Source organism: Mycteria americana, chromosome 6 (assembly GCF_035582795.1).
Source record: "Mycteria americana isolate JAX WOST 10 ecotype Jacksonville Zoo and Gardens chromosome 6, USCA_MyAme_1.0, whole genome shotgun sequence".
Taxonomy (NCBI): domain Eukaryota; kingdom Metazoa; phylum Chordata; class Aves; order Ciconiiformes; family Ciconiidae; genus Mycteria; species Mycteria americana.
The window spans coordinates 34,921,675-34,940,008 of NC_134370.1; positions in this window are offsets into that span (position 1 = coordinate 34,921,675).

The following is an 18,334-nucleotide window of genomic DNA, read 5'->3' on the forward strand; positions in this document are numbered from 1 at the left end:
ATTGCATTCTAATTCTAAGTTTGTGGCGTTTATATTATTAATTTGAATCTTATTTTTTGGAGGGGGCAGTTACTATGGAGGGAACAGCATATAACTGTAATCTGTACAATTAGGATACTATTCATTGTGACTTGCATTTGCCTCCTTCCCTCCTCCCCATATAAACCAATCTAGAGCTGAGACAAAAATAAAATGAGAAGAATCTGAGAAGATGCAGAGATCTTTTAAGATGTCTCAGGATGGGGTAAAGGGAGGTTGCTTTCACTGTGTAACCTGTTGAACTGTCCAAGTTCCAGGCCAGATGGGATTCATGGCAAAGGAAGATGAGGAAGACCCATGTCAAGGAGAGTAAAACCTCTGACAGTAAAATAGCTCAACAGCTATTCTAAACCCATTGTAGTCACATGTTATTGTGACTTTCATAGAAGCATTCCTTTGCCTACATGTGTCTCTGGCCTTTCTTTTCTGTTCAGAGTGCTTGAGAGAGAAGTAAATTGTCTGTTGTTTTGTGCGACCCACTGATTACACCCTTCAAAATCATTCCATTTGTAAAAGATTTACCATCGGTGTGCAATATTGTTACATCAGATATGACCAGAAATGGCTGCATTCTATTGCAGTCAGGTGAGACATAAAATTACCTGTGATTTTCAATAAGTAATGTCAGCCTCTGGAGGTTTGTAGGATCTGATTTTTCATGAAATTCACATAATTTTTATATTTTTTACTCCTTGTGTCTCTAGGACTTTTCAAGTTGCTGTAGCAGGTTTTGATTAGACATCTAAAAATACAGAAATTGCTTTGTTGCAATCAATAACTCTCTGGTTTAAAAGTGCAGGCAGTTGGGGACAAAACCAAAAATATGGCTTTGACATTGTTGGCTTTCAACACAAATAGAAAGTAGTCACAGCAGCTGACTTTGGAGTAGTTCATAATATTAAGAAATACTCATTCTAAGAGGTTGGATGGGTTTGTGACCACGGTGTTAACTGAGAAAAGGGTAACTTTGGAATGGATTGGACTCATAATTAGCTCAGCTGCATTGGTTTACCTGAGGTGGGTGAAGTGTCATGCCGAGGAATCTAATCTTCTGTAAGGTATGCCAAGAACTTCTTAGATGGGGGGCAGAATTTCCCTTTGTTACAGTTTCATAGGAAATTCAGTGAGCATTGCTTTTTCCAAGAATAATTTAGGTTTCACGTCCAGAATTATTTCTATTGTGTTTGTAGAAAGGCAATATGACATAAAGTAAAAAAAAGCCCCACAAGGGTGCTATAGCAATATATAGGACTTTTCTTTGCCATTTATCACTGCTCTAATCTGATGATCTGGACGGTTCAGTGCTAGTGACACCCATAAAACCTGATGGCCTGTTGATCTAATTCTATCTGATTCTATCTCTTTCCCACTGTGCTTGGCAAGGAGCACTTGCATGCCAAGCAGTGCACGTGTGCGAGCTGACATGCTGCAGCAGCACTCTTGGGAGAAACTGCCATTTTGGTTCCAAAGTATGGGCGTAGTAAGTAAAATTCTTTGTTGCTCCTTTAAAGAGATGACAGTGTTTTAAATAATAAAATGACAATGCAAAGACTAGAGGGAAGAGCTGTCACAGCCTAATTGAAAGTTCGTTATGCTGCTTATACCATTATCATAAAACTCTCTATCATGTGTCTGTAAATGTGCAAATTAAAAACCCAGAGGTAATTTTGTATTTTATCTGCATGTAAAAAGATCGTGAAATTATCATCTCTTTCATAGTTAAATAACTTTAACCTGTATGGTGACCTTTGAATATGCAAATAACAGAGCTTTGTTGGATGGAATACATTTTGTTAATTGTAAAACGATAAGTGGAGAAAATCTGAAGAAAACAGGAATTCATTTTGAAGTAATCATAGTGGAAGGTTTATGTGATAAGGAAAAAGGAAACGTTTTATATTTATGTGCAGGCTCAGAAAAATGATTGTCTACTGCTGTTCAAATCTGTGACTCTGCAGCTGTAATCAAAACCAGCAGGAGAATTTCTAACTTACATCACCAGCAGCAAACTTGGTGAATACATAATGCATGCCCAGAGACTTAAAGAATTTCAATAGGCTCTTAGGTAACAGGGCTTTTTTTTTTTTTTTTTTTTTTTTGTTCTCAGTTTGTAAGACGTCTTTGAAAAAACTTAATGCTGTGACCATGAAACTGAGTAATAATTAAACATTTTTCTGCAGGTCAGAATGATCATTTTCACATAAAGAGCAGAGAGAATGTAATGAACTCAAGGAGAGAATTAGTTGCTCTTGGGCATAGTACAAGTTGGTTTTGAACAAATCTGTCTAGTCTCTTGTCAAGACAGGCGTGCTGACTTGCGACTTTGCTGTCTCCAGGCCTGCTCACCTCTGTGTGTGCGTGTGCACATGAACATTTTAAGTGACTGTGTCTTGATTTGGTGATCTCTGGAATGAGGTGGGTTTGGATTTCACTTTATACCTGGGACCTGACCAGAGACTTCAGTTTACCTCTCCAGAGGTCTACAGTGGGAGTCATAAGCTGCTATATTGTTCTAGCCATTTTGGGGTGCTCCCACATACCATTACACTCCTAGAGGCAGCAAAGTTTAAGCAAATTTCACCAGTGATCTCAAGGGGAACAGTTGCAAACTCTCAATGTCACTTATGGCTGACTTGCAAGCAAAGATTTGGAAAGAGCTGGTAATAATGCCTGCAGAATACAAAGCTTTACTCAAGGGATGCTTGCTTGAAGGTATGGTTAACAGTTAAGGTAGAGGAAGTCTGTGTTCTTGGCCCATTTAGCATTGGTATACCATTCACTGGCAGAGTAAAGATTCATGACTAGGCATAGCGGACTTCTGTATTACTGTAATAATGGTGCTTTTTAGGCAGCTCTGTTGGATTATATATGAGAAGGAATGACAGAATCAAATTCAAACTGTAAATCTGGGTGAATTCTATTAATGTCTTTTTATAGGCATTTACTTATTTTCATAATTTCCATATTAACAAATGTAAATTACAGTCAAGTCTTTCATCTCTCATTTTCTTTTCAGAGTGCATTTATTCTCCATTGAGCTATACTGTGACCAATTCAGATTTGTTGCTTTGAGGCTGCATTGTTTGTTTTGCAATTCTGCTCTGGAAAACCAGAAGATAAAACCCTTTCCTTTTGTCTCATTGGATCCTGCAAAACTCACTCTTTCTCACAGTAGATCTTTCTGATTACTGCTTACTCTGTAAGTTTTGACAGGAAGTTAGACAGACTTGGAATTAAGATTCCAAGGGGCTGCAAGCATGCTATGTTTTGACTACTGCATCTGAATATTTTTAAAGGCTGCAAACTATGCTGTCAGTCAGAAATATATCATATGAGAAAATGTGGTTTCTCTGGCTAAAGTGTGAAGGGCTTTATCAAGGGACGCGCACATTTTTAAAAAGGAAAATCCCTAAAGACAGGGTTAGTCTAAGTGTCTTGAGAACTGACAGTAATGTAAATAATTCTTGAGGATACTTTGCTGTAAATACTCTTTATAACATTAATATGCTCCATGCCATAAAGAGAAACCTCTTAGGTTGTTATGTTCCAAGAATATAGTATAATATAGGTATATGGAAGTAGAGAAAATTGAATTCTAACATGTAGGCAAGTTACTGACCATTTGTTGACATAGTCTCATATTTGTACCTGCCCTGGTAATGTTTCGGCTCAGGGAGTGAGTGCAGAAACTTCAGTACTGTCATCACACAAGTCACAGCAGTTGAATTTTCTATCATTTTCTCACAAACTCCTCCCTATGGGTTTTCATTCCAGAGTTCAGTACTTCTGTTGTTATCTGTTTTTTGTAGGCATCCACATCATAACAATATCATGAAGGACTTGGGGCAAATTCAAATGTAGGCAGACTCTGTTCCTTTCATTCATGGAGTGCAACTCGTTCTTGACATCAGTGCATAGCTGAAATCAATGGGAATTGCTTAGCTTACATATTTCCTACTGAATTAAACCTGTTAGAAATTACAAAAGTATCAAGGCCTTGAGGTTTGCTGGCACAGAACAACATGTGGTTACGCTTACAAACTATCTGGGCCTCCACATGTGTAAGTACTGCTGGTTGGGAACAGCTCCTGGAACATCATGACTCTAACACCCATCTTGGGGTTGTAGGGGCAAATACTGTTTTGTCTGGGTCAGAAACATACCAGGAACCATCCTATCTGTTTAACTGCATAGATGTTCACATTCGAGTGTCTGGAAGTGTTCAGGGGCATTATTTAATTTATTATTGCACTGCAGTGTAGCCATAGTGGGCCAAAGAACTTCATTGAAGAAGTAGAATCCAGCTACTCATCCACTGCTTTATGTACTCCTGAGAGTACAAGCAGAGTTGTCTGGGCAAGAGCAAGCTGCAGGGGTATCGTGTTCTGAACTAGGATCCTGCACAGATCAGCCTCAGGAACCCTTAATGGAAATTTATTTGCTGTGCTGGAGAAAGCTTTGTTAGGTAAGTACCTCTGTGTCTTATCTTGTATTTCAGCTTCCTTGGCAAAAAAGGTGATTGCAGAGACGGTTGTGGTGGTGTTTGGATTGCTGTTAATGAAAAAGAAATCCTGTGTACTTTTATTCATTTTTGTGTTGCAAAGATAGAAGACTGCAAAAGTTGGAAACATGAGCAGCATAGTTACACATGCTTGGTACTGGGTTCTGGGGAGTATGCATATGCCAAAAACTCATTTGTAGCCTCATACTGATAACAGACTTATCCCAACTGGAGAGTCAAAGCCTGCAGACTTCCAAATCTAAAAGGTTTCAATTCATTGATGCCGGTATCTGTTGATTCCTAGACATGTAGAGGGAGAAAGTCAGCTGGACCAGAGTAGGAGCCTGTCCTAAGAATGTGTGAAAACCTCAGTTTCCTATAGCATCAACTTGCTTTGGGTTTCTACTAGCAATAGGAAGATATCTGAGGGAATCTATTTATTGTTGCTGTTCCTGGAATGGAGATGAGCTGGTGAAGAGAGAAGTGCAAGCAACAACTTCCCACATATCTTCCTGTTTTCACTGTTCCCAAAGAATGCCAGACTTCATTTGATCATAGCCGATTTGGACAGTATTCTCATCCACTGGAAAAAAAAAAGGAATGCCTTCCTATGGGAAACCAGGGTTAACTCTTCAAAGAAGCTACATTCCATCAGTGTGTTCATTCACCTTTTCACAATAGAAGAGGTAATTGTACCTCTGAAACTATAATGTTTTTAATGTTTGCCATTATTAGGTATAAAAGTGTAGTCTTATACTAACAACTCTTGTGATAGAACTGAGAAGAAAACATATTCTTCTTACGTGGAAAGGCTGTGTTAAAAATGGGAATGGACTATTACAGGAACGTAATAGAAAAAAAATCTTTTCCACCACCATATGGTTGTGATATAACACAAAGGGTTTCCCTGCCAAGATATCACATTACAATGGCAGGCTGCCAGTAGCTTCTCTCTTCCTCATTTAAACAACAAAAATATCAAAAAAGAATTCTTTGGCTGAATCAGGCTGTTGCTTATAAATATATACTATTGGCTAGTACTCAATCTACATGCTCAGTTTCTCTAAAGAGCCAGTCCATTTCACTGTGTTTTATTCAGAAGAGTGCTGGACAATGGCTTATCCAGTTCAGATGCTCTAGGACATTTCTTTCTGTTCCTGGCCTTAGAAAGAAGAAGTCTTGCATAACTGCAGTCATCCGTCCTGATTGCTAGTTCCTGCTTGAATGAATTTTGATGCTGGTGCAAAACTCAACCCATCTTAGTCACCTCTCTTGGCATCTACATTTATGAATGTGCAGCTTGAAGAGGTGTGAGGTCACTATTCTCCAGACACTTTGGCAAGGTCCGTTTGTTCACTACAGCTCGCTCAGACTAGGAAAAGCTGCTGAACTAGGCCTTGTCTCTGGCATAACAAGGATTTGTCATGGGATCTGTGGTTGCTTCCTAAGGCTACCTGATGTGATTAACATATGTGGCATCAAATTATACTTTCTGTATGTTATAATGAGGAAACTGTGAATCTTCTTTCTTGCCGAATCCCTATCAGTAGAAAAAGCATAATTGTTTAATCACAGAGCCTAAGGTAGTCACTAATATCCCCAGCATCAAAGCACATGACTAGCTAGGGATACTGAATCCATATACGGCCGTGTCCCACATTGATGTTGATGTGTGTTCAGGAAGCATTAGGCCTTTATAACCATTGATGTCTGTTCCTCTGCCTGAACTATCTACCTCTAGGAAATGCATCTGGTAGCCTTTACCTGAAGTCTTTAATGAGGACACAGGTGTATATTGGGCCATACCTTCAGATGGTATAAACTATTACAGCTTTTTTGGCCTTTCCACAGACATCTCCGATTTTCTACTTCTGAACTGTATATATCTCTACTAAGTAAAGTGCCATTAGCTGTAGTTACTTTGTGACCTGAAAGCACATTATCAGTACTCCAGGACATCTGACTTCATTATTGTTCTGTCTGTTTTTATCCGCATCTTTGTTTCTGTGTAGTTCCCTGGAGATCATGGGAATATATCAAACCAAATAACTGTCCTTCAGGGGGCAAAACAATATTTGCAAAATATTGAACGATTTGTCTTTTGGCAAAATAATTTCTTACTATGTGTGTAAAGCTTGCTGAGCTTTCAGCCTTGCTGAGTGTAAGAAAGGGTCCTATTTTCCTTGTTGTCTTCACCTCCTAACCAGCAAGAACTGAGTGCAGCCCAAATAGATGCTCATATTGCACTACAAATAATTTTCCTCAGTTTCATCTGTGTTAGTATTAGTCACAGGTCATTTCATTTTGTGTGGACAGACTAATGTGATTAGCCACATTTAGATTTATGTGTGTGCTGAATTGACCTGCATTATGTTGCATGGTTTTTAGGTGTAAATGGTATGGTTGTGATGTAATCTCATGTTCTAAATGAGATAAGTGCCTTATCATGACACTTTTCTCCTTTTACTAATAACTGTCTTGCTTTTTATTTCAGTTCACTTAGATGAAGATTGTTCACGGGTTCTTTTTCTCAGACAACTAATGTTGTTGGAAACCTTTGGAAAATGATGAATGAGTCATCTTAGATATTGAATGGATCTTTGACAGTCAGCTTTAACAAATAAGGAATGTTACATGGAATGATATATGGAGATCCCCATGGTTGTTGGCTAACCTGAGGGGTTGCCGTTTTCTTGCTGTAAAGAATTTGAGGAAGGTGTAAGCAGTATGATTGTGTGTGAGCTGTAACAGGTCTGTCATCCTCCAGTACCAGAACTCTGGAAACCTCTGAAGTTATTTTACCTCTGCAAACAGGCCACACTTCATTTGGAGGCTACAGATTCTTTGCTCAATTTCTTTGTGCATGTGACTTTCAAGAAATGGATCTGTGACTTACTGAACTTAATCTAACAAAACCTCTTTGTTTTGCAACATACTGAACCAAGATTTAGCACTTGGTCTAACACCCCCAGTCTACAGTGTGACAGCTGGTGCTATTATCATAGAAGCCCAAGTCTAGGGCTAGGCCCCCAGTGTTAAGTACAAGTGCAAAAAAAAAAGTGCCGTTGTTCCTTCTCCTGAGCATTATGGAAGCAATCTACCAATCTGTTACAAGCATGTCAGCGTAAGTGCTTGTTGAAGTGCTGTACACAATGATAACAGCATCTTCTCCCTACCGGAGGACAGAGCTTCATCTGCAGACCCAGGTGACAAAAGGGAGGGAGCTTGGTGGAGAGCCTGGCAGCCAAACACGTGGGTCTCATGGACCCCCTCATTCATTGTTAGAAGGCTGGAAGTTCCGGTGTGAAGCACAGCAGAGTAATACTAAGTAGAAAGATAATTGTAAGATCAAACTCTGTCAAAACCAGAGAAGTTGGAGGCTGAGAGGCACAACACCCTGTCCTTTATATAATCAATTACTGTCAGAAAAGATCATCGGTCTGCAGGGGGAGTCATGTTTACCTGAATGTAAGGGGCTGCTCAATATGCTGTTGTAGCTGTAGGGCAGCATGAATAGGAAACTGGCTGCTATTGACTGCTCTGGAACTATGGCCTGACAGACAGGGATGATTCTAGAAGAGCCTGACTGCACAGCTGTGCTTGTGCTCTTCATATCTGGCCTCTGTTGTCTCCCTCTCACTGTGTCTGAAAATATGAATATAGACCAATGGAAAACTTGCTGAATCACTTGGTATTCAGGCAAGCTATGGAGCACTAAAGAAGTTTGTATCCTGTAAAAATTGCAAAGGAAAATGGAGGCCTTAAGTCACTTTTTAAGTCACTTAAAAAAATTCTCCAAAGTCTCAGACCTGTCTCTAAAACAGTGATTAAATGCAATTTTTTTCTTCTTCTTCCCACAAACCAACCTGACAGTGCTAGTTAATCATCCTTTTTCCGGCTATATTTGAATGCAGTCAGAGCCCAAAGTGGATGAGGCCAAAGAGGTCTGGACTGCCATTACTGCCTGGGATCCCAATCCTCTTTGTTATTAAGGGAATACAGAGAAGTGGGGAAAGCAATGGAAAACTGGCAGAGCTGCCCTCTTCTGTTTTCTACTTGGGGAAAGGGTCCATCTCCCTTTGGTCAGTCCTCCACTCCGGTTTCTCGTCAGTGTCTCACAGTCTCTTGTTCCAGCTGCAAGCAGTTATTTTGGATAGACTTCTTCCACTTGAAACAGAAAGAGCTCCTGCCGCTGCAGCTTGTCCTTTGTGGGAAACTTTCCAAGTGCAGGCAAATCTGAAGAGCTTTCTGCTGTTTTGTTCTATGTTGTGCGCTGGACAGAGATATCCTTTCATAATCCTCCTGTCATATTGTGGGAGTCAGCAACAGAGAAAAGAGAGCTTCAAGTCAGTAATGATCCACTAAATGCAAGTCTAATTGTTCAACAGGTAAGCATAGAAACAGTTTCCTGATCTGGCTCTTTCCAATTAGGTTATGTGACTTGTCATTCATCAGGCAGTTAGGCAACACAGCTGAGTTAATACAACAACACACTGTGCCTCTCTTCTGCCTCTGATTCTTAGTGTTCTGCTGAATTAGTAAATTGAATCAAGGAGCTGACTGCAATCAGGTAAGCCCCAGGAGCAGCAAGAAGGGAAGGGAGGGGATGGGCTTAGTGAATAGGCAGTTGGGAGGGTGAAAACTCTTCCTGTTGCAAGCAGGGAATTAGTTCAAATGCTTGTGTGTCTGTATTCTTGGTCGCTCAGATGTTGGATGTGAAATGGACTGCCCTGACGTGGTAAGAACATTTTCTGTTCTCCTGTGTTGATAATGAAGTTGTGAATTCAAAAGCTGGTTATTTTGTAAAGTTTTCCTATGTCTTTGGTCAGGGCAGACACAGAAGCAGAAAGGATGGAGATGTTAATCATAACATACATAGCCCCATAGTGAGAAGAAAGGGAAGACAAAGAAGTAGTTCACCATCTGCTAAGTTGGCTGCTTCAGGAGGGTTTGTTCATATCCTGAATGCAGTAGAGAGGAAGGTAACCCCTTCTAATGGGACTTTGTCCTGCTTGAGTCTGTCCTGAAGGATTATCTGCAGATTTCCCGTTTACAGGACATTGAAAGCAAGGGTATGATAAGTAGAGCTGGTGAATCCTACTTGTCTTTTGCAATGTTGAAGGTGTGTGGTGTGAAGAGGTGTATGTTACCCCATGGTTGTGCAAAATTGTCCTGAAGTCGTTCCAGGAAGTATTCAACTATGGTAACCCCAGGGTTAACTGAACCTTCTGCCTGCCCCAGAGTAAGGTGCAAATGCATGCCCCGTTTCTAACCATTCAAGCACCGTTCTTTTCTCCCTGCTTCCCTCCCAGTGCCTGTGGCCTTGTTCTAATAGCTGTGTATGTATAAGCAAAGTACTTCCAAACGACATCTAGTATCATCTGAAATGTTACTAAGCGTTTGAAAAATACATGGTCCCTCACTGTGTCCTTGAAAGGTGCAGATAGAGGGCTTGGCTATACGTTCTTGTGCACAGCTGAGTTGAACCTCCCTGTGGTGCTGTCCTTTCTCCCACATCCCACATGACTATTCACTTCTAACAAAGCAGTATCTCCATTCACAGTAACACTGGCTTCCACTAGGACAAGGGTGCCTGTTGTTTTCTGTTGTTCTCTTCAACCAGTGTTCCTAACTGCTGTGAGACACAGTGGGAAGGCAGTGATGCTTGGGCTCTAGTCACTTTTATTTTCAGTTTTTGTGTAGCTTCAGGTTCATATTTCAGAAATAACTGTAAGTAATAAGGGATCCTTGTCCGTGAGGCTCCTTGGAACAAGGCTGCATAGGAGCAAGGCGATGAGAGTAATGTCTCAGGACATAGAAGGAAGGTAGAATGAAGAGGATTGCTGCCACTATGACTCAGTAAAGGACTTTTTTTTTTCTTTTTCTTTTTTTTTTCCCCTCCTCTTTTTTTCTTTTTTAAACACTTGTAGAGGGTAAGATCCTACTTTCCATTAAACTGTTTAGCAGTGACTCATTCTGGAATAAATCCTTTCATGCTCTAATTCAAATATAACGTTTAATATTGTCTTTGCTGCCGCTTAGACCTATGATCTTGCAAGGTGATTATAATAGCTGTTTTGCTAAATCTTCCACCACACTGTGAAAGCGTGGGTTATATGTTGTAGGGTTGGGTAATTTTATTTGTTGCTTTTTGGGTTTTTTGGTTGGTTGTTTTTTTTTTTTTTTTCCTTGAGAGTGCAAGGGCAGTATAAATCTGAGGTAAGGAAGTAGTGCAAGCAACAAACAATTGTTACTGATGACAATAGAATAACCAGCAAAGAGCCCGAAGTCTATAAATAGGACATTATCTAATTTCTATTGTGTAATGGGAGCCTAGGGAGTGTAAAATACTGAAAGTGGAGAGCTCATGGTGTTTCATAACTCACAGGACATGCTTTATGCTCTGTCTTGGATATGCTATCTTGGAGATCCAAGAATGGCTGACATGCTTCAGACCTTTTCTTTTAAGACCTAACCATTCTGTAGGACAAACGGTGGTTTTTTTCTACTTCCAGGGTAATTTCTAGTTCCTAGTAGGCACCAGTTCTCTCAGTGCAGCACAATGAAGTATGTTGCTCTTCTAAAAATGTTTGGTTTTCTTGTGATGTAAATAGCTGGTGCTATTGCACATCTGTTGAGACCACAGTGACAGGCTCTTCAAATTGCAAAATGGAAATTTGCTGAAGTTCATTATTGGAAACGCTTCCATAGAAAAGCCACTTTGAGAACTAGCTTAGACGCATAGTCAGTTCCTGTTGTGTTTCCTTATAGGCCATGTTTTCTTCCATTTTCAGTGCTTTAAAGAGAACATTGGCTGCAGAGCTAGCTAAAAGGACAACTTACTATAAGAAAGTTCTGTCCAGGATGAGTTGTACGGAGGTAGACACAGAAACATTTGGTGCAAATTAAAATGTGATCAGCTGAAGATTTCCTGAAGGAGGTATCAGACTTGCTCAGTTCACTTGATTCAAACTAAGAGGCTTGATATAAGCTATCCCATCTACAGAAATAGACCTTTAAAACACAAGTGTACTGCCTTAAAGCTTTTCTTGGAGAAACAGTTCTGTTAAGGAAACAATGCTGTAAAAAATCTTCCTTTCTCTGTTCTTGTTCATTTTAAAAGGATATTATGTCTTATACCCAGCTGATGAAGTGAAGGGAAAGAGTGTAACTTCTGAACTATGTTATTGGTAACTGCATTACATGGTATTTTCTGAGGTATCGCTCTGTGGCATTAAGGACCCCGGTAAAACTCCAAAAGGTGAGAATAAAGCCTTTTCCAAGTCTAGTTTTATGATGTTGATTTTTTCTGGGCCAGTCTACTTCTTGTGTTTCATTCCCTCTTTCTGCAGTGGAAAAATTGATGTAGCTGGCCTTTTTTAATAAGGAAATGGACTTGAAATCATCTGATGGGAGTACTGTTGAGGTAACACTCTTGGGAGAAAATAAAGAGCCTGTTTAAACTCCCTTCTTGTCCAATTGTGAGTCCTTTAAAAAATCCTAGAACACTGTATCCAGACAGACTCAGTCTTAATTTCAAGCAGCTAAAGTTTGGCTACTGTGGTACACAGGCCACAGGCAGAGTGAGAAGGTTGACTGTCTTCTCCAGGAGCAGCCCAGCCTCTTAGTCCGCTCCTTCATAATGGTGCATGCGTAGGTTAAGCTTGCTAAACAGCCCTTCTATTTTAAGAGTTTTTCCTTTGTGCACTGTTAGAGCTTTGGATTTCTTTTCATGTTTACACATTACCTTAGCCTTTGCTTGGACTGTGATACACAACTACCATCTAACTTTCCAGCCTTCAAAAGATTTGCCTAAGTATATTGTCTTTTGATATAAGGGGTCTCTTTCTTTCATTCTTCTCAAATTTCAAAGGGATTGTCCCACTTCAAAGATCTCTTTTGAACATGCATACTTATTGTGGGTTATACTTATTGCTTCTTTTAATTATTTTCTACCTGTGATGTTTTTGGGGCCATGTCTTTGCTGCTACAGTGAGGTCCAGAGCCTTCCTACATAGGAACTAGTGTTTCTTTATAATGTAACTTTAGAGTCAGTATTTTATGAGTAAAAATACAATTGTGGAAAAGAACCCAGTACCTTTAGTTATATTAGCTTTCAGCTCTCAGCACTGATCATTTGAATAAAGACATCAAAATCTGAACCTCAGTTAGGTGCATATATTTGTCAGAAGTGAACACGCTTGTAACTTTGCCACGTGTTATTCGTATATGGATTCTAGATGACGTTAACGGCGGTTTTAAGGTGTCCTTAGGCCCCCACATCTGTACGTGCCTGTTTCTCTCCTCTAAAGTTGCCCAATTACTAATTTACCTAGGCTTGTCTTCTGACCACCTTTTTGAAAGGTTTGTGCTACAATCATCGGTCCATCTTCAGCAGCTGTGGTGAGTCTTAATTTGTCTCTGTATGCAGCCATGATATCTCTGCCTTGTCAGACATCTCTAAGGGAACCGCCTGCCTCTGTAGTGTTTAGGTTTCTCCTTAGCATTTGTCCTTTCCCATTTGTTCTAATACCTGAAAAATGATAATATCTTGAAAAGAGGTGTAGGGAAAAAATAAATACTGCAAAATATGATGAATGGAGATGGAATTGGGATAAAGATTTTGTAGGAGGCATATATACTTTCTCTGTGTATTTCATCAAGGTGATTATGATCAATTATTTTCAAACCTTTAAAAGAACCTTGCACTTTTATTGTAGTACTCTGTATCTCGAGAGTGAGGTTTTATCCTTGTTCTCTGCATGTGTAAGTGTCAGCAGTCCCTTACAGGGTTATGGAGTACTGTGCTATAAGGGAATATATCCAGCCCTGGCTACTGCAGAGTGTATTGCTATCCTTTGAAATCAATATGAGTACGAACTGATGGTGGTATAAGAGAGACTAGACTCTAGCCCCATCAGTTTGAACTTTGAGGAAGATAACCAAAGGTAAATACAGTAGTGAAATGTTAGTTTCATTATATCTGATTTCAAGCTAAAGATCTGCAAATCTGCTTGATTTCTTTGAATGTTGTGGATTGCTGTAACCTGGTCTCTAGTAGTCACTTAAGAATTTCCAAGCAGTCCTTTATAACCACCGCTATCTTTTGACTCAGTTTATTTTTCTCACCTTTCTCAAGCCTACACGTTGCACTGCAACACTGTAAAAGGTGCAAAAATTTACATAACAGAGTGGTAAGTATATTTGTCCTTCTAGAACATACTCTACTGCAGCACAAGTACCTTGTAGTGTAGAAATTGCCATAGTAACTACTCATTTCTTATTGATTAGATGGATAAAAATTCTCATAATACACAAGCAGAGTAACTTGCTGGCATATGGCTTCAGGCTACCCCTGTGGCAACTCTTACTTATGCATTCTCTCCTTTTTCTGCATGTAAGAGGGTTTTTTTAATGAATTAGTATTCTTGGATTAGACCACAAAATAGTCTTTTCTTTTCTGCCACAATGGAGCTTAAATTTTAAGTTAAACTTGATATGCAGCTCACGAGGCAGAATATTAACTCATATTGGTTTGTTATTGGATCAGGACAACTAGATTTCACCTCAACAGGAAATCTGGAAGGAGAAAGGGGAAGGGAAGAAGAAAGAGTTCTCCCCTTCCCCCTCACTCAGGGAGAAGGCTAACCACTTCCCAGAGCTGACCTCTAATGAGTAAAAGAGAGTATTCTGGTTTGGCAGTTGTGATAAATCTCTTTGGAAAGTGCTTCTTAAAACATTAGAATTGGTTGCATAAGAAAATGAGTCCTGTTTTTATGTTTCCCTAGTAATGCTATAGACATAGTAATGATCTTCAGCAGTGGCATTGTGAAAGCTTACTGAAAGCAGGATTAGGCCTACAGTGAGTTATAGTGTCTGACAGCTGTCTTGCTTCATGTATTGCAGTTGCTGAACATACTATTGTCTCTTGCTGTCCTGAAAGATGCTCCAGCAAGGCTTCTACCAAGTTTGTTGTGAAAGACAAGCTTTTTGTGAATTCTATCAAGGGACTGAAATTGTGAAGCACTTAGGCAGGATGCCGGATAAAATTAAGCCCAACACATTCCTCAAATGTGAAACATCTGTTTATTCAGAATAATATAAAATGAAAGAACAGCAACACTCAACCAGTTTTACACTGTAAATCTATTCTAAAGCTATTCTGGAGTCTTCTGTGAGGCCTAGGTGTGACCTATGATTATATGCATTTTGTATGATTATCCCAGGATGCTATTAGTTCACATGTGTTAGGAGACTGAAGATCTTAGAGCAATTTTCAGTTCAGATCTTCCAAGCTGCTACTACAGATGATACCCATGCAGGCCTGCTTTACTCGGCTTGGAGGCCTTTCCCACCTCCCAAAATTAAAAGTGCTGGGTTAGGGCATCACTTTTATATTGTACCACCCTTCAGCTCCCTTATTTTTACCTACAGTCTGACAGCCTCATTTCAAACTTCGTATGACCCTAAGATTGTTTGAAGGAGATATTCATCCATAGAGCTACAGGAAATGATGCTGCTGTCTCAATAAGCTAGTCCTTCACAGAAAGACTGCTCAGGAAAACATTCTTTTCTCTGTAGTAGGCTACAAACAAATGGAGGAAGCTCTTTGGCAGCTGTAGATACCTTCCGTCTTTAACAGGAAGAAATATCTTTGGCTCTTCTTAATCTTTGATTGGCCTGAATTCTTGTGTGCTTTCGTGAAGACTTTCACAGGCAGCAGTGGGAAGTTCAGTGTTTAGTGTCTTTTGTCTGCGTACTGAGATCTGGACAGTGGGCCCAGAAAGCAGCTGGAAACGTAGACGAGAAACAAACAGCAGTATGTAGAGGATGAGGTAAGAGTTTAGGTCGATAAATTAAGTTTTTTATATTGTTACCTCACTTTCCCTCCCAGCCCTTTGACCCAATCTAAAGGGAAGAGACGGGGTCCAAATGAGCCCAAATTAGGAAAAGTTTGCATAGAGCTTTTTAGGGTCACCTGCAAGACAGACTCAGGACCACTGGAATTCCTGTGTTAGCAGCTTGCTGGAGATCATTGGAGTGGAGCTAGCTGACGAGAACTCTTCCCATGCTGGCTCTGAAGGGCCAGGGAAGGCTTTCAAAACACAGCTCGTGTGGTTTTCTCGGGTATTAGTGTCTATTCCATTAGGGGTCTGTATCACTGTATTTCCCTGCTGGTACAATGATCAGTCTTGGGCAAACATCTCTGCTGCTTCTGCCATCATTATCCCTTTTTATCAGCTCACCATTACAGATGAGGAATAATCTGTTTTCCTTCCCCTCGTAAGGAAGGAAAGGCTTCCTTCCTTATACAACAGCATGGCAAAAGATGGAAAATTGAACCCAAAGACCAGAGGGCCAAGGACTCTTCAACCTGGTGATTTCCAGGCTTGCCTATTCTCTATTGACAGAGAACCAGCACAACAGCCTTGTGCAGTTTTAGATGCTAGTGTTCTGTTCTAATGCTCTTTTCAAAAACTTTATCTTTGAGGGGGAAATAATGATTGGGTAGGTTTCATTCAACTGAGGAAACCCGCATGGAAAGAATATATTCCAGGGAACTTACAAAACTTTTTTAAACCGGTATATTGTTCAGAGAGTATCATATGCTTAGTATTTAGAGCCCTAAGCTTTAAGATATTTGTTATGTTCAGGTATTTCTGTAAGTGTTTTACAGACATCTGCAGGGTGTTTTCATCAGCAATCTTGCTCACATAACAGAAATAAAAGCTGTATGCATTAGGCATTGCCAGGTGTGTATGGGTATCTAAATGCATATATGTATTTGTGTGCATCTGTAAAATGCATCCTGTGTGCAGATATTAAACATATCCTCTCTGGGATTACACTGTGACTTGCATATTTGGAAGCAAGGGTTCTGAATAAAGAAGAACCTATCCAGAATAGAGTGGAATTTACGGCAGTTGCTGTGGGCTTTCAAAGCAATGGCTGCAGACAGAATCTGGCCAAAGTAATTAACTTACGAAGGACGGAAAGGAAAAGCAGCATGTGGAAGATGTAATTAATGGGAACATATAACAGTCAGCTCTCACATAATAAATTGGCAGCTATGCCTGAGGTAACTGCCTTTTATTCGCAAAATACAGTTGGAATTTTTTAAAAGTAATTGCACATTTTCTTCCATTTCTACATGGTCCCAGACAACATAGTACAGTACAAATACCAACAGAAAGGCAATAAAATCATGGTGGTTGTTTTGTTTGTTTTTTTTTTTGTGGGGGTTGTTTTTTTTTTAGGCTTAGGGCTATGATCTTATTTGAGCCAATGTCCAAAGGAAAGGAGGAATACATTTTTAGCTCAGGAAAAGACAAGTGGTAAAACATTTTAGTGAGGTTTAATATGGAATAATCTAAAAGGACAAGGCAGGAACAACCAGAATAAATAACAGTAAATGGCTAGATATTTATTTGCGGAAGAGATTTAGTAATGTAATTCTCCTGACTCAAGTAAATAATGGTTAAGATAAATGTTCTGAAATCCTTCTATTTTGAAGGCTTGAATTTTCCCCGTCTGAAAGTTTATTGCGGCTTTTCCTGAATAGCAAGCGTGGCATCAGTTGTTCTTTAGATACGCCACAGATGCTGGCAGGTCTTCCAGAAAATGCATTCTACCGCTTGCCTGGTGCAAAGCTCTGGAAGGCTGCAGGGTGACACAGCGGCTCCCCACACCCAGCTGCTGGTGCAGCTGACTCCAACAGCCTGCTGGAAAAACAGGGCTGTAGTCCTCCCTCTCAAACAAAATTTGCACGAGGGAGGTGAAGAGGGCTCGCAACTGGGGTTTGCTGCTGTGACCAAACATACAAGCTACTAAACTTCTTAATTGCCATTTCCAGGCTTCTCAATGAAGTAGAGGGAACTGCATGTCATTCCTGCTGCTACCTGGCGCAGGTGATTCCCCTCTGCGCACAGGTGGGGAGGCAGACTACCCACCATTTAAGTGCTTTGTTTGTCTGCTTGGATTTTCTTTTGTTTTTAAGCAGTCTGTTTGTTGTCACCCCTCAGAGAATAGATTTGGACTTCCCTTTTCCTCCCCGTTATCTTAAGTGTGAGGGAGCATCTAGCCTATTTTGTCTGAGTGAATGGGGATGGGATCGAGTAGTAAAAACCTAGCATTGGAGTGAGTTCTTCTCTCAGTAAATCTGGTTAGAAGCTTTACTGCTGTTTAAAATGGAACAGCCTGAAGACCAGGAAATATAGTTCTCTAAAATATTCCTGCTGTAACTAGTCTCTGTATTGCTGACCCCGGGGGATCTTGCATTTGCTGCAGGCTGAGCCTTGTAGGCAGTTTGTTGCTGAACTAAGCCCTTTAAATAGACAGCAAGTCTGAAAAAGTACGTCCTGCAATTTTTGTGCTGATGAATTTAGAATGATGTTCTAGCAAGCTCAGTACACTCCAAATTAATTAGCAAGGATCCTTTTAACAGGATAATTACTATATCAGCAAGTGGTAAACTCAAAATGAATGTGAGTAGTCCTGGCTTGCATCAACAAGGAAGAGATGTGTTGCAGTTCTACCAACTGATTCTAAATTCACCCTAGTGTGAAAGGTTTTAGACAGCACAGCTGGTCAGCAGCAGCCCTCTAGCTTTTTTACTCCTAGACTTGAATTAAAATCCCAAATGAAGTTGCATTCCACTTTCCATACGTCTACCTCACAATGCCATGGCAAATGATGATTGGCTTTTTTTAATTTCTGCTGGAAAAAGGCCCAAAATAAGAAGTGCAGGAGGTGTTGCACATTATTGCTCAAGTATAAATGTTAGAAAGGGCTATG